Source organism: Drosophila suzukii (genome assembly GCF_043229965.1).
Source record: "Drosophila suzukii chromosome 2 unlocalized genomic scaffold, CBGP_Dsuzu_IsoJpt1.0 scf_2c, whole genome shotgun sequence".
NCBI lineage: Eukaryota > Metazoa > Arthropoda > Insecta > Diptera > Drosophilidae > Drosophila > Drosophila suzukii.
In genome coordinates, this window is record NW_027255896.1 from 39,085,138 (window position 1) to 39,101,543 (window position 16,406).

Here is a 16,406-nt window from a genome sequence, read left to right on the forward strand (position 1 = left end):
ATGGAAACCCAAGCTGATTTAATTTGAATAAGAGAAGAGAGTGGTTGACAGAGTCAAAGGCCTTACTAAAATCTGTGTATATAACGTCAGTCTGCATTTTATTCTTAAATTTATTTATTACAATAGATGACAATTCCAGAAGGTTGGTGGTGGTCGATCTTCGCTTAACAAAACCATGCTGACACGGTGATATTAGCGAGGAACATAAATGTTGCAAATGAGAAGTAATAATACGTTCAAATGCTTTAGGAATTGCCGACAATTTAGAAATACCTCTGTAATTCTGGGCATCCGCCTTCGCACCCTTTTTGTGAAGTGGAATGATAAAAGAGTCCTTCCAGATAGTAGGAAAAACTGACGATGAAATAGACAAATTAAAAAGTTTAAGAATCGGTTTACATATGGTTGACGCACAAAACTTAAGCACACACCCGGGGAGTCCATCAGGACCGGGAGAATAAGTTGGCGTTGTTTTTTCTAAGTCTCTTACGAGAGAAATTTCCGTAATTTCAGGGGTAAAGATGCAATTTGCCTTATTTAAGGGATTAGGGTAGTTAGAATTTGACCAAGCAGCCGAACTATAAGTAGTTTGGAAAAACTCGGCAAATAAATCAGCAATTTCAGAATCCGTCGATGCCTCCATTGAGTTAAAACGTACCGATGAAGGCAATGCTGACGACCTACGCTTGGCATTGACAAAGTTATAAAACTGCTTCATACATACATACTTTATGGGCTATCGACTGATCTTTGCAAGCTGTGAAACTTTTCATCTGAACTTATCCGAACTTTCCAAAAATATCCTACAACAAATGCATGTATAAACAAGGAAGAACGCTATAGTCGAGTACCTCGACTATCAGATACCCGTTACTCAGCTAAAGGGACCAAAGGGAAATGGAGATATGCAAGCAGCAAATCGAGATTTAAATACGCCCCCTACCGGCGGTAGACAGATTTAAGCGTTATGGGCGTTAGAGTGGGCGTGGCAAATTTCTTTTTGCATCAATCGATAGGTATTGACGAGACCAATACATTTCAGTTAAAATTTTTTATCTAGCATGAAAACTGTGGCCGTCACAGGTTTGGGCGGTTTGTGGGCGTTAGAGTGGGCGTGGCAATTTTTTTTCGGGTCACTCGACAGGTATTGATGAGAAGAATACACTTATGTTAAAATTTTTATTCTAGCATCAAAACTGTAGGAGCCACAGTTTTGGGCGGTTTGTGGGCGTAAGAGTGGGCGTGGCACATTGCTGAAACAAACTTGCGCTGCGTAAAAAGCTCAGGAATCTGCACGCCAAATCTCATAGTTTCCGAGATCTCAGCGTTCATCCGGACGGACAGACAGACGGACAGACGGACAGACGGACATGGCTAGATCGACTCGGCTAGAGATCCTGATCAAGAATATATATACTTTATGGGGTCGGAAACGCTTCCTTCTGCCTGTTACATACTTTCCGACGAATCTAGTATACCCTTTTACTCTACGAGTAACGGGTATAATTACGTAACCCCTAATATATAACACCTAAATCCTCCTTCTCTGGTTAATAAATAAGCTTTGATCATTTACGACAAGCTAACGCATAAAAGAGTGCGTCAAAATTGGTTGGCAGACTTACTAGGAAATTATCGGAGCCACAACTCCTTATGGATCACTGAAATGTTAATGAATTGTATGAACATTTTTCAAGAAAAAGTGTATTTAAAGACAATATTTAAAAAATAAGTGCACCGTTGTGATGTTTCATCGTTTTAAGGCGGTATATACATTGTCTGCTTGTTTACAATATTCCCACTTCGTGCAGATAAGCGCCAAGCAGTTTAGTCTAAAAAATACAAATTATCTAATTGAATCGTGATATTCTTCGATTCTAACATATGCCTTCATTTTGTTAGACGAAATTCTCTCTGGTCGGGCACAAGTCGAAGTGAGAACTTGCCAATCACTTTCTTCGGAATGACGGTCTTTGCCCCTGGCTCATAAAACGCAGCTGCCTTTTGTTCTTTAGTTCGTGTGCAAACTGTACCAATTCGAGAACAAACTTTGAAAGTAAGGTTTTGGTTAACTTATTCAAAATACTAACATAACGATCCACTTCAGGGACCAGGATTTTTGTGTCCTTGTCGACAAAAACGCTGAGCAAGTGACATTCATTCGGTATAGTATTGTGGACGGTTTCCCCAAATACTCTACTGTGCAAATCTTTTTTTGAGCCTCCACCTCCACTTGGAAGTATGCCCAGGCAAGGGCGCTTCTTCCCTAGCCAGTAGTTGTCGGAAATGCAGACATAATGAACATCGGCAAGGAAATCGTTTTGCGTTCCATTAACAAGTCGTCAAACTTCACGTTTAGTGGCAGCGAAATGTTATGCTTTATGTAAGCCTCAATAGTATGGACCCAGCACAGCACATGTCCCTTGTCATCGGAAGCTCCGCGTTCTTACAACTTTCTATCTACCTTTACCATCCATCTTCCTTCAGAGCAGGCTGCACATCCAAATGCCCATATACCAACACTGTCTTCTTGGAGGCGTCCTTTCCCAGAGTTCCGAGCAGGACCTTTGGCAGGGGGATTATCTGGCCACTTGGCAAGGTTTGTTGAACCACATCCGCCAGTTTTATTTCAGAGCCCAGGGTCCTTAGTCTATATGCAGTCCATTCTACCATGCGATCAATCCCTTCTCGCTTTTCTGGGCAAGCTGAAACGGACTGAATTCCCACAACGGTTTTAAGGGCGTCAATCTAAGCTCCTTTTTTTCCTTCCAAAAAGCTGAAAAGCGACTTCGGTTGATTACCATTATGTAATTAGCTGACAGAAATGATGATATCTGTTCTAAACTAAAACAATTTACGACTCAGCTCACGTGTTAGTTAATGGTGTTTGAGGCCATTATATTCGTAGATAGAATGGACGATTGTTTGGAATAAACCAACCACGTTAGCTCACCCTCAGCGCAGCTTCAGCATCGCCTGTGGTCCGGCATCGCAGTAACCATTGTTACCATTGCAGCGACGCGATCGTCCTGCCATCAAAGCGCCCCGTGCCAGCGACAAGTACTCATTACCCCCTTGTCCCGCGGTGTGAAGAAGAAGAAGAAGTGCCTACTTCGGTTAGGCACAAACAGTTACGGAATCTTAATCTGAAAACCCGATTCTCCGTCTTTAATAGTTTCTGAGATATCCGTGTTCATATTTACGATTTTTTGATGTTTGTGGGCGTTGAAGTGGATGTGGCAAACTTTTGGTAGGGTCAATCGATATGTATTGATATAAACAATACATTTCAATTAAAATTTTTATTCTCGCATCAAAACTGTAGGAGCCACAGTTTTGGGCGGCTTGTTGGCGTAAGAGTGGGCGTGGAAAGCTGCTGAAACTCAATAGCCTAGCTCTTATAGTTTCCGAGATCTCAGCGTTCATCCGGACGGACAGACAGACGGACATGGCTAGATCGACTCGGCTAGTGATCCTGATCAAGAATATATATACCTTATGGGGTCGGAAACGCTTCCTTCTGCCTAATACATACTTTCCGGCAAATCTAGTATACCTTTTTAGTCTACGAGTAACGGGTATAACAAGAGAGAACGCTATAGTCGAGTATCTCGACTATCAGATATTCGTTACTCAACTCTTTAATTGAAAACTGATAAAAGCTAAGTAAAAATGTTAAGTTGACCGCTTTAAAATTGGAGTACGCTTTGTAGTATGGAAAGACGGGTTCTGGGACAATTTGCAAATTAATGGCCCCCGCCCCCTTACTAATTAGCATATTATTGGCCCCCTCCTAACTAATTAACATATTAATAGCCACCACTTCCTCGCTAATGTAAATTAACTGATTTTTAAAGGCTTAGATTCCATAAAAATGTCACGATCATATCAATAAAGAATATATTAAATTGCCCCCACTCCCACACCACCAGGTGACAATACTGATCACGTGACCTTTGTTACGTACGCCCTCCACATAGAGAGATTCACATAGAGAAACAACGATGAATCATTAGCCAAGGGAAGGGGTGCATGTGACTAACCAGACTCATACTGGTAAAGGCAGAAGAAAATACAATTCGGCAATTTTCGGGTGTCGCGTGGCCAGAACAATGGCCACGATCGACCTACTGGTAACCATACTCCGGTAGCTGGCAAAGGGCAACAGCCGGCCGTTCACTCCCAAGATAGCAGATATCAAGAAACAGTAATCCTAGGTGGGAACACCTAGTTTATCCGTTCCATACCGCCAGCCAAGTAAAAGCTCTAGTCTGGTATAAAAGACCTTAGACAAATAGAGAAAAGGACAGAGTCCATTTGGTTGTCTTGCAGCCGTCCACAGAGTCTTCTGTCACCAGAACCAGCCACCATATCCAATCGTATGTGTCGAACCAGCGCCGCCATTGTCATCAAAGAACGTGGAAAGGATCAACAATATGAACGACATCCGACAAACTGCGATGTTTGAGAACGCAGTATCCGTGACCTCCATGCACCTGAAATTTGTTCAGCTGTAGAAACCATCCGTTCCGAGGTGTATCGACCAATAGCATACGTCGGAGAAAGTAGTGATGCAATATAAATGTGTTAATCGAGCCAACCAGAGCTAGTGAACTCATGCATAACCAAAGACCAATATCCTCAAATATTACAATTGGATAACAAGTGAAAATCAAAAAAAAAACATTGGAAGCACTCAAACATGCATTGAAATATATTTAAACCAACCGAATCAATAGACAAAGTGCGAATCATGATGAACAATTAGAGAGGACGAATCTCTCCTCCAGCCTTTGAAGAAGTCGCATGCCTCTGGCATAATATATATATATTTTGGGTTTAAGCGAATTGGTATACTTAATAACATCCGTATTTTGGTGCACGTATATTTATATATATCTGTTCGGAGCAGATCGCCAGCGCCTAGTCATGCGCGCATAGGTGTACGACGGCACCTGCAGCGCTCTCTGCTTATCTTTCGCCTTCTTTCTCATACCACTAAAGCTGTCGCTTATCTATTCAGCAACTACTTTGTAAGCCTGCATATGTCTATATGAAGATCTTGGAGCCAAGCTTTTTTCACATTCACAGTCCGTCTGCCGCTCCGAATAAACGCTATACATTTTAATATAACCTATTCGTGCGTTATTAATTATAAATATAAGGGTGGCATATTTGTTGTCTTCCCCACAAACATTTGGTGACCCCGACGTGATAGCAGTTTTTATCGGAGTCTGCAGCTCGGTCTCGCGATTGTTTAATATAGTTTAAACAAACGCTTTGTTTCGCTGTCCTTATCGTGCATTCGGGCACAAACATACGAACATACATAAATACATAAGTGCATATAAAAGTGCACAGCCGGCCGTTTGATTTTTTGTACATTTTGCGCTGTGAAAAAATACCAAAACTGTGTTGTGCAAAGAATTCTTAACAAAGTGAATCGCATTTAATCTTTGTTAATAGCGCATATTACATATATATATGTACATATAGCCATACATACATTCGTTTGCCAGTTACATAATCCGCTGTTGCTAGGCAGGCAATTTGTCGGCAAGAACAACAACCACCAATTTAAAGGTTCCGTTGCATCTCGGCGACGCTTGTTAACCTTCACGTTTTCGCGGTAAAGGGTAAACGGTGTTTTGTGCCTCTAACGTGGTCGGACATTTTATTTTATTTCATTTTTATTTCATTTTTTTTCCTTTCTCGTGATTGAAAAATGTCTGATACGGAAAACTCGGTTCGGGCTCAAAATGAATCCACAAGTGACGTCGACTACTACCGAGTCAAAGCCCAATCTATTTTGCGGCAAATGAGATCGATGAAATGCTATTTAAACGCTGATGCGGTTAATCAGTTTGACGAAGCTGATTTGCTGGCGCGAATGGAATGGATCAATTCATTAAACCAGGCATTTGATTCTGCGCAGACATCGTTGGAAAGACTGGATTTTGCAGAGATCTCGAGCGACAATCGGATTGAATTTGCTGAAGTCTTCATGGATGTGAAGGCGAAACTAAGCCGAGGCTTGGCGGCTCATCGCAAGTCACAATTGCCGGCTTCAACCGCTGCAAATTCAACATCTATTGACATCACTAATAATGCGGATCTTTCTTTTCGATCTAGAAAGCCTCGGTTGCCAAATTTGGAAATTGCTCGTTTTCATGGATCCTACTCTGAGTGGCCGGATTTTCTTGCGACTACGGTCATCGGAAATGATGATGAGCTAAGCGACGTTGAAAAATTACAATATTTGCGTTCTAGTTTGGGCGGCGTGGCTCTGGAAACCATACGCTTGCTCGAACCCTCGAGTGCTAATTTTAAAAAGGCAATGAATTTGCTGGTTAATCTATTTGATAATAAAGTTTTACACTTTCAGGCACATGTTCAGGCAATATTCGGTTTAAAGGGTGTCGAGAAGGGATCTTCGAAGGGTCTTCGGGAGCTGAGCGATTGCATGAATTCGCATCTGCGAGCAATTCGAACCCTGGCCAATACGCAACAAATTTTGGATGGACTTCTAATTCACATCGTCACTTGGAAACTGGATCAGAGGACGCGGGAAAAATGGGATGAGGATTTGTCAATCACTGAGCTGTCTACCTGGGATGCTATGGAGTCGTTTTTGGAAAAGAGGTGCAGGATGCAGGCCAGCAGGTGGGAAAAAACTTGCACAAATATAACCAAAATACACTTATTGCATCTGCTAGTAACTCAAATCATTTGACATGCTTATTTTGCGATGCACGGGATCATTATTTGCCAAAGTGTTCTCGATTTTTAAATTTGAGTCCGAATCTTCGATATAGAGAAGCAAAGAAGTTGCACCTTTGCCTCAACTGTTTGCGCAAGGGGCATAGTTTGCAGCAATGCAAGTCGACTCACTGCATGTCGCATGAAGCACCATTCATTATTACACATGAACCATGACCCATCCGCAACATCAACCTCATTTTCATCTCCAACATGCGACCCATCCTCGAGCTCTCAGCCATTACCATCTACTTCATCAGCATTAGTATCATGTTCGCATACATCATCGCATCCTGATCATCATTTACCAAGCCCTCCACCCAAAACCTTAAATATTTGGCCGATCTACTACGTGTTGCTTCCAACTGCTATTATCTACGTCAGAAATAGAATTGGAGCATTTATGCCTTGCCGAGCAATTTTAGATTCGGCCTCCCAGCTAAACTTCATAACCTCTCGCTTAGCTAGCCAACTAAACTTGAATCACAGAAGATCGCAAACGTCGATTTCTGGGATAGGAAAATCTTCCATGATCTCTGATAGACCGTCGATATTCTTGTGCAATCACGGGATGCATGCTATCGTGCGGCATTCACAGCGGTTGTGACTCACAGTATTACTGATTATCAACCCCATTTCAATATAAATGCAACATCGTGGAGGATACCGCAAAACATTTCACTCGCTGACCCTAATTTCAATCAATCACAACGAATTGACCTTTTACTCGGCGCTGGGTTGTTTTTCGAAATAATTTCTATGGGACAAATTCATTTGGATAGGGCTTTGCCAACTCTTCAGAACACCAAGCTTGGTTGGATAGTCTCTGGAGGGTTATCATCGAACATGCCAACTCATAAATCGGTTTTACAAGCCAGCATCAAGGACCCAGCTGATCATTCCGATGACACACTTTCCGCCATTGTAAAGCGATTTTGGGAAATTGAGGACTTCACTTCGTCTAAGCCATCTTTATTGCCGGAAGACTTGCTATGTGAGAAACTTTTTACTGAAAATTGCATTCGACTTGGAAACGGCCAATACTCTGTTCGTCTCTTGACCACTTCCGGATTCGAATCTTGGCTCGTCGTCGTTTCAAGAGTTTGGAAGCTAAATTAGATAGAAACCCAGCCCTGAAAGCTCAGTATTCAGCATTTTTGAGGGAGTATATCGACCTAGGTCACATGTCTCTTGTAACTAAGGAACCGCCAGAAACACAATTCTTTTTGCCCCACCATTGCGTACATAAGCAGGAGAGCACGAGTACGAAGCTTCGTGTCGATTTTGATGGATCTGCTAAATCAACTTCTGGTAGCTCTCTGAACGACTTACTTCTGGCAGGACCAACAATTCAACAAAAAATCTTCAATATACTGCTTTGCTTTCGATTTTTTAAAGTTGATCTTTGTGAAGATATCTGCAAGATGTACCGTTGCGTGCGTGTCTCGTACCCAGATGATTTCTTGCAGTGCATCGTTTGGAGAGAGAGCTCCAGGGAAGAGTTGAGTGTTTTTAAATTGAACACGGTGACTTATGGAACCAAGCCAGCTGCCTTCTTGGCTATAAGGGCCATGCATCAACTCTCTTACGATGAGGAGGAATCATTTCCCATTGGAGCAAAAATTGTTCGTAGAGATTTCTATGTGGATGATTTAATATCTGGTGGGGACTCAGTTGAAGAGGTGAGAGAAATTCGTCGTCAGGTGAAGGAACTACTGTCGCGAGGCCACTTTCCAATTCGCAAATGGTGTTCGAATGAGTCAGCAGCCCTAGAAGGAGAGTCTGAATGCGACAAGGAGCAGTTAATCAAATTTCACGATGGATCGGATGTCGCCAAGGCATTGGGACTAGTCTGGGATCCATCTTCTGATCAGCTCCTATTTTATTTTTCTCAACTGCCAAACAATCAACGACCCACTAAGCGGGTTGCATTGTCGACGATTGCCAAATTCTATGATCCACTCGGTTTAATAACTCCTATTATCACAAAATCTAAGATATTTCTGCAATCCCTATGGAGTGCGAACGTGGATTGGGATGATGCACTGCCAGAGCCCATTCTTTCGTCATGGGGGGAGTTGACCTCACAGTTATCGGTCGTACAGAACTTAAAAATCCCACGATTCGTACTGCAACCAAGGGCTTCCGTTGAGTTGCATGGATTCTGCGATGCTAGCATGTCAGCTTATGGAGCGTGTCTATACTTGCGATCGGAGACCAATGGAGAATCGAAAGTCCATCTGCTCTGTGCCAAGTCAAGGGTAGCTCCATTGAAGGCCTTTACAATTCCAAGATTAGAACTTTCCGCAGCGCTTTTATTGGCTGAGCTAATCGTAAACGCCAAGGAAGCCATAGATTTCGATTGCACCTTTCATTGCTGGTCGGACTCGTCCATTGTGTTGGCGTGGATTCGGCAACCTCCGAGGGAGTTTAACGATTTCGTATCAAACAGAATCGCGAAAATTCAGGAGATGACGAAAGACATGTCTTGGCATCACGTTCCTACAAACTTGAACCCGGCAGACGTCGTGTCGCGAGGATGTACCCCAAGAGAATTGTTGTAATATTCCCTTTGGGCTAACGGGCCTCCATTCCTTCTGCAAAGCTCGTCAAATTGGCCGTCCCTGCTAGACTCAGTAAAGGATCTTCCAGAGCGCCGTTCTGTGGCTCTAATTGGGGCCGTTTGCATAGACAGTTCATCAAACTGCAAATTCCTCAACTCTTTTGATAAGTTGCAGCGCGTATTTGCATACATTTATCGATTCATTTCAAATTGCAGAGCCAAATCTGCGTCGTTAAAAGGTCGACTTTCGGTGGAGGAGATCAACTCTGGAACTGTACTTCTTCTGAGGAGCATCCAACAGGTTAACTTGGCGAAGGAGTATGGATCTCTTAGCCAGGGCAAGCCGTTTCCACAGAAAAGCAAGTTGGTTTCGCTTAGGCCTATTCTCGGCTCCGATGGGTTACTTCGCGTGGGTGGAAGGCTTCAGAACGTAAACTTGGACTACGATACGAGGCATCCGATACTGTTGCCCAAGGATCATCCAGTCACCAAGGCGATCATCGTTTATTATCATGAGAAATATTTGCATGGAGGATCGCAGGCGCTGCTTGCCGCATTACGGCAAAGGTACTGGCCGATTGGAGGCCGCAAGTTCGTCGCCAGCGTTATCAACAAATGCGTCCGATGTTTCCGAATGAAGCCTGTTACTTGGGAGCACGTCATGGGTAGCCTTCCAGCAAATAGAGTGCAGCCTAATGCAGCTTTTCATACCACAGGAGTGGACTATTGTGGGCCATTCTATCATAAGGCAGAGGCCAGAAATAAGGCACCCCACAAATGCTATATCGCCGTCTTTGTCTGTTTTTCCACGAAGGCTGCTCATTTGGAAGTGGTCCAGGATCTCACGACGGATTCTTTCATCGCAGCGCTGAGGAGATTCATCAGCCTTAGAGGCAGTCCGCGTACCATTTGGAGCGACAATGCTACAAACTTTGTCGGTGCAAAGAGAGAGCTTGCCGAGCTGAAAGAGCTCTTTTTGAGCGAGCAGCACACAGCATCGATATCTTCCGTCTGTTTAGCTGATGGGATCGATTGGAAGTTCATCCCTTCGCGTGCCCCGCACTTCGGTGGTTTATGGGAGGCCGCTGTGAAGTCAGCTAAATTTCACTTCTACAAAGTCGTCGGTGCATCCATCTTAGCCATCGATGAATTAAGAACTCTTGCATATGAGATTTCTGCCATCCTTAACTCCCGTCCACTCTGTCCAATTTCAGAAAATGCTGAAAGCCTTGAGGTGCTAGCACCGGCGCATTTCCTGAAGGGTTCCAGCTACACTAAGTTTCCTGAGCCTGGCATTACTCATCTCCGCGAAGACCGCCTCAGCAGATGGCAGCGGGTTACCCAGATGCAGCAACATTTCTGGAAAAGGTGGAGCAGCGAGTATTTGTCCCTACTTCAAGAGAGGAGCAAGTGGCGCGTCGAAACGTCTAACATCAAGGTTGGACGCATAGTTTTGCTTAAGGAGGACAACGTTCCACCCTTGAGATGGCAGCTTGGGTGCATCCAAGAAGTCATACCCGGCGGGGACGGAGTCATCAGAGTAGCTATGGTCCGTACATCTACGGGTCTGATCAAGAGAGCCGTCGCCAAGCTAGCCGTTCTGCCCATCGATTCCGAGATAGTTGGAACCTTACCTCTTCCAACGGGGGGAGTATGTACGACGGCACCTGCAGCGCTCTCTGCTTATCTTTCGCCTTCTTTCTCATACCAGTAAAGCTGTCGCTTATCTATTCAGCAACTACTTTGTAAGCCTGCATATGTCTATATGAAGATCTTGGAGCCAAGCTTTTTTCACATTCACAGTCCGTCTGCCGCTCCGAATAAACGCTGTACATTTTAATATAACCTATTCGTGCATTATTAATTATAAATATAATGGTGGCATATTTGTTGTCTTCCCCACAAACAATATCCAATATAATATTTTCCCAAAGCCCAGGATCCGGAGCGTCGAGATCTCATCGCCCAGGATTTAAAGAGGGGGTAAGTTTGTCGGGACACGGTTCCTTTCTTATAAACATATATATATAAATATTCGTGCAGTATCCTACAGTTTTATAGACTACTATAAACATTTTCATGGGCGAGTATCAGCCTTGTAATTATATGAAAATTGCAAGAGCCCTCTGAGCGACGTTTGTAGTCGTGAGTAGTCAGTATTTTGCTGATGTGTGCACCTTTACAGGTGATAAATTCGATACTCTCCGCTAACAGAATAATGGTCAATTAGATTAAATTAATTAATGGACGCAGATATATATTACCTAATAAATTTATAATGTGAAAAAGAATTAAAAACCATGGGGTTCTAGAACTCAAACAAACGGGGTGTGCTGACGCAAGGAGTGTAGTAGGTCAAGAACAATGACATAACCTTCGACGGAAAACCTTGACAATAGGGGAATGTCTTGCGCGGCCCTCAATCCATTGACATCCGAATGTGTGAAAGGGAGGGAATATGGCCAAAACACAGCCCGATATATTGCGATCAAGCGACAGCTAAGCTTGTTGGGCAGTGTGGACTAATGACTGACGAACTTTATGACTAATATTATTTTCCAGGCACTTTTAATATTTATTCTCGTTATGTTGGAGAGACGCGGGCACTAATATGCCCACGTAAAAGTATTGGCGCCCAACGCAAGGACATTAGTCAGGACTCGGGCACTAATATGCCCGCGTAACAGTATTGGCGCCCAACGCAAGGACATTTCATATTCCTTAAGGAATTTTACCACAATCTCGGTACCTGCGCTATCGGAGTGGATATACCCAGGGATGGCAAAGCTTTCATCTTTATTTGCCATGAGTAATTTGACTGTTTTATAGAGCAGGCGGGAGGGGGTTTTTTGGAAAGATCCCTTATCTAAACACAGCCAGTTTCCGTTTGGAACATTTGAGTTGAATAGAAAGGGAAAGTAAGGGCATGTTAGCTTAGCAGAACCCGGGCCAAAAAGAAGGTCCTATTCCAACCCAGCACCGGAAGAGTGACCCGAGCAACAGCGCGCGGTGAAAATCACCAACCCCGCAGTGCAAGCGCGCCAAGGCTAGGAGATTCACCTGAAAGAGAGCCAGGACAGGTAGATACCCTGTCTGAAGAAAACAATCCGGACCATTATACTGAAATGGAAGGAACCGCCGGTGGGGAGAATCTACCCCTAGGACCCCCGAAGGGGAGATCAAGTATGCTTCCCCAATTTCAGAGGCATGAAGAGGACAACTTGGACGCTGCCGAGCGGCGGAAACAAAAATTGCTGGAGCTCTTGAGGCAGAGCAACGAAATGCAGAGTGGTATGAGCGCCCAGATAAAAGCGCTGAAAGCACAAATTACCGAATTGCAGTCTCCGACATCCAGGAGACCCGAGCAGAAGGGAATGCCTTCGCCGCCCCGAACTGTTCCGAATCCCACGGACAGTTTCTTGAGATATTAAGAGACTCCGCCTCTGGAACACAGGACATGCTCAATAGCCAGATACAACGGTTAAGAACACCCAGGCGGATGCACATCATCACACAGGCCATTCAAAACAAACGAGAGGGAGTCGAGTCACCAACTGCATCCAGAGATCGATCGGAACTCATCGTTTCAGGGACCGAGACCAAAAGATGTCAGATTAGACAGATGGAACCTAAAGTTCGATGGAAGCGGTCGCGGTATGACAGTTGAAAGTTTCCTGTTCCGCGTGGACCGATTGCAAGAATTATATGACCTCAGCCGTCAACAAGTCTTTCGTGAATTCCATCCTCTGTTGGCAGGTGCAGCCACGAAATGATATTGGCAGCTAATGGGAGACAAGGCAGAAGACTACGATTTTGAGCTTGTTGAGCTTTTGAAAGACAAAATGAACTCCCGGATGGACGGCTTGCTGCTAACATCGCCATTAACTTCGTTTGCGGAGTTCAAAAAGGAGGGTCTCCGAGTGGACCGCTTGTTAAAAAAATACTGTGAAAAACATGCCCAGCACTACAAAGCTTTTCTAATAGTACAAAAGTTCTAAAACCTTATAAACGTATAAATCAAACCATTTCTAATAAATATGCTTTAATCGATCGTCAGTTAGATCAAAAGAGGAAACATCAAAACACAGATTCCATGCACCAAGTTAAAACAAAATACTATGGTACAGATTATACCTTTTCGATCACTTCGAGCCTGTTACGTACGCCCTCCACATAGAAAGATTTACATAGAGAAACAACGACGATTCTTTAGACAGGGGGAGGGGTGCAAGTGACTAACCAGACTCATGCTGGTAAAGGCAGAAGAAAAAGCAATTCGGCAATTCTCGGGTGTCGCGTGGCCAGAACAACGGCCACTATCGACCTATTGGTAACTATACTCAGGTAGCTGGCAAAGGGCCACAGCCGGCCGTTGACTCTCAAGATAGATATCAAGAAACAGTAATTCTAGGTGGTAACACCTCTAGTCTGGTATAAAAGACCTTAGACAAATAGAGAAAGGGAGAGAATCCAGTAGGGTGACGTGCTGACGGAAGCCGGCAGCTTCGAGGGAAGGCGACTTTCCCTGGGGCAGCCGTCCACAGAGTCTTCTGTCACCAGAACCAGCCACCATATCCAATCGTATGTGTCGAATCAACAATATGAACGACATCCGACAAACTGCGATGTTTGAGAACGCAGTATCCGTGATCTCCATGCACCTGAAATTTGTTCAGCTGTAGAAACCATCCGTTCCGAGGCGTATCGACCAATGGCATACGTCGGAGAAAGTAGTGATGCAATATAAAAGTGTTAATCGAGCCAACCAAAGCTAGAGTGAACTCATGCATAACCAAAGACCAATATCCTTAAATAAAACAATTGGATAACAAGTGAAAATAAAAGAAAAACATTGGAAGCATTCAAACATGCATTGAAATATATTTAAACCAACCGAATCATTAGACAAAGTGCGAATCATGATGAACAATTAGAGAGGACGAATCTCTCCACCAGCATTTAAAGAAGTCGCATGCCTCTGGCATAATATATATATATATTGTGTTTAAGTGAATTGGTATACTTAATAACAGCCGTATTTTGGTGCACGTATATTTATATATATCCAATATAATATTTTCCCAAAACCAGGATCCGGAGCGTCGAGATCTCATCGCCCAGGATTTAAAGAGGGGGTAAGTTTGTCGGGACACGGTTCCTTTCTTATAAACATACATATATAAATATTCGTGCAGTATCCTACAGTTTTATAGACTACTATAAACATTTTATATGACAATTGCAAGAGACCTCTGAGCGACGTTTGTAGTCGTGAATAGTCAGTATTTTGCTGATGTGTGCACCTTCACAGGTGATAAATTCGATACTCTCCGCAATTGTCAATTAAATTAAATTAATCAATGGACGCAGATATATTTTTAATTTATAATGTGAAAAAGAATTAGAAACCATGGTGTGCTAGAACTCAAACAAAGGGGGTGTGCTGACGCGAGGAGTGGAGTAGGTCAAGAACAATGACATAAATTTCGACGGACAACCTTGACAATAGGGGATCGTATTGCGCGGCCCGCAACGATCCATTGGCACACGAATGTGTGAAGGGGAGGGAAAATGGCCAAAACACAGACCGATCGTATTGCGATCAAGCGACAGCTAAGCTTGTGAGGCAGCGTGAACTGACGACTGACGAACTCTATGACTTATATTATTTTCAGGCACTTTTAATATTTATTTTCGGTATGTTGGAGAGCAGATAGGCTTACCAAGATCCCACGACCCGAATACGACGTAGCTTATGCCGGCAAATGGTGCCTGAACATAGGACGCCTCTCTCTCGGCCCAAGTCCCTGTCAGGACTCGGGCACTAATATGCCAACATAACACCTTCTTCCCATTATAAGCAATTAATATTCAGCAGGTGTTGCTGTACACGGAAGAAAGGTCGCACACTTTCCCCACATCCCCATGTGACAATATTGATTCCCTCATTATCAGCAATTAATATTCAGCAGGCTTTGCTGTGCACGTGACAAAGGTCGCAAGCCCAAAACATCTAAAGATGGTTGCCTTGGAGGAACATGTCCGATCATGTTGGGGAAAAACGTGTTCTATAATTTAGAAATCAAAAGAACCCCAATTAAATAAATCTCACAAGTTATTGATTCTAAAATGTGGAATATTTTCAAACCGACATTTTTTCTCGCCCCACATCGTTTAACTGGTAAATTGCCTAAGATCTCTCCTTTCCACAAACGGGTCATAAACAAAGCTTAAAGGGACTCAAGCAACAGCTACCCGAACATGCGCACCTGTCCATTACCTGACCGCAATAAAAGAACACATGCACAAGCCTGAAGGCGCACGTTCATTGACAAGCGCTATAAAGGGGACACATGCACAAGCCTAAAGGCGCACGCTCATAGACAAGATCATGGGCCTCACGCCGACCTCACGGCTGACTGCTAGCTCTATTACGTCCCATAAAAGGGGTTGAAATCACGACCGCGCAACAGCACGCAAGTAGCCGACATATCTCAGTCAGGGAAATATTTTAAATTCTCCGTACCTGTAATTTTAACTCGAAATAAAAAGTCAGAAGTTAATTTTGTAGTATAATAATACATTTATTCATTTATTTTGGTATTGCGAGCGTGTTTTATTATATATTGAAATTCATTTTCGTTCCGGCGATTTGCATAGAAGAGGCAGGCGCACGTTTCTGACGTCCATTCAGGATTACAAAATGTAAAGTGTTCACCATAATTCGTAGTTTTGAGATCATGTCCACCTCGATTCATGAACATAGTTTTTGTGTTCAGTAGGTATTGAAAATTCTGACCAATTACCTTTCCTTTAAATTGTTCAATAAATTGGTCGATTTCCACATGAAGTTTTATTTAATTAATTTTGTTTTCATGTTGATCTTTACACATCTAGTCTTAAATTTAAAATTATATATCAAATTTTTTTATTTTTTTGAAGCTACTTTTAAAATATGACAAAGTAATAAAATAATGTATGCATTGATAAGAGTACAAACCCCGCCCTTAACGTGTGTATCACAACAGAGAAACCGGTTTCCTTTAAACTTGTTTAATGGCGGACGGCCCATTTCCCCGATATT

At 43.2% G+C, this 16,406-nt stretch overlaps 1 pseudogene; it reads right to left on the reverse strand.

Annotated features, from left to right (window-relative positions):
• Window positions 1-1,890: 1,890 nt before the first annotated feature.
• On the reverse strand, window positions 1,891-2,758 carry LOC139354454 (cytosolic non-specific dipeptidase pseudogene; annotated as a pseudogene).
• Window positions 2,759-16,406: the final 13,648 nt, after the last annotated feature.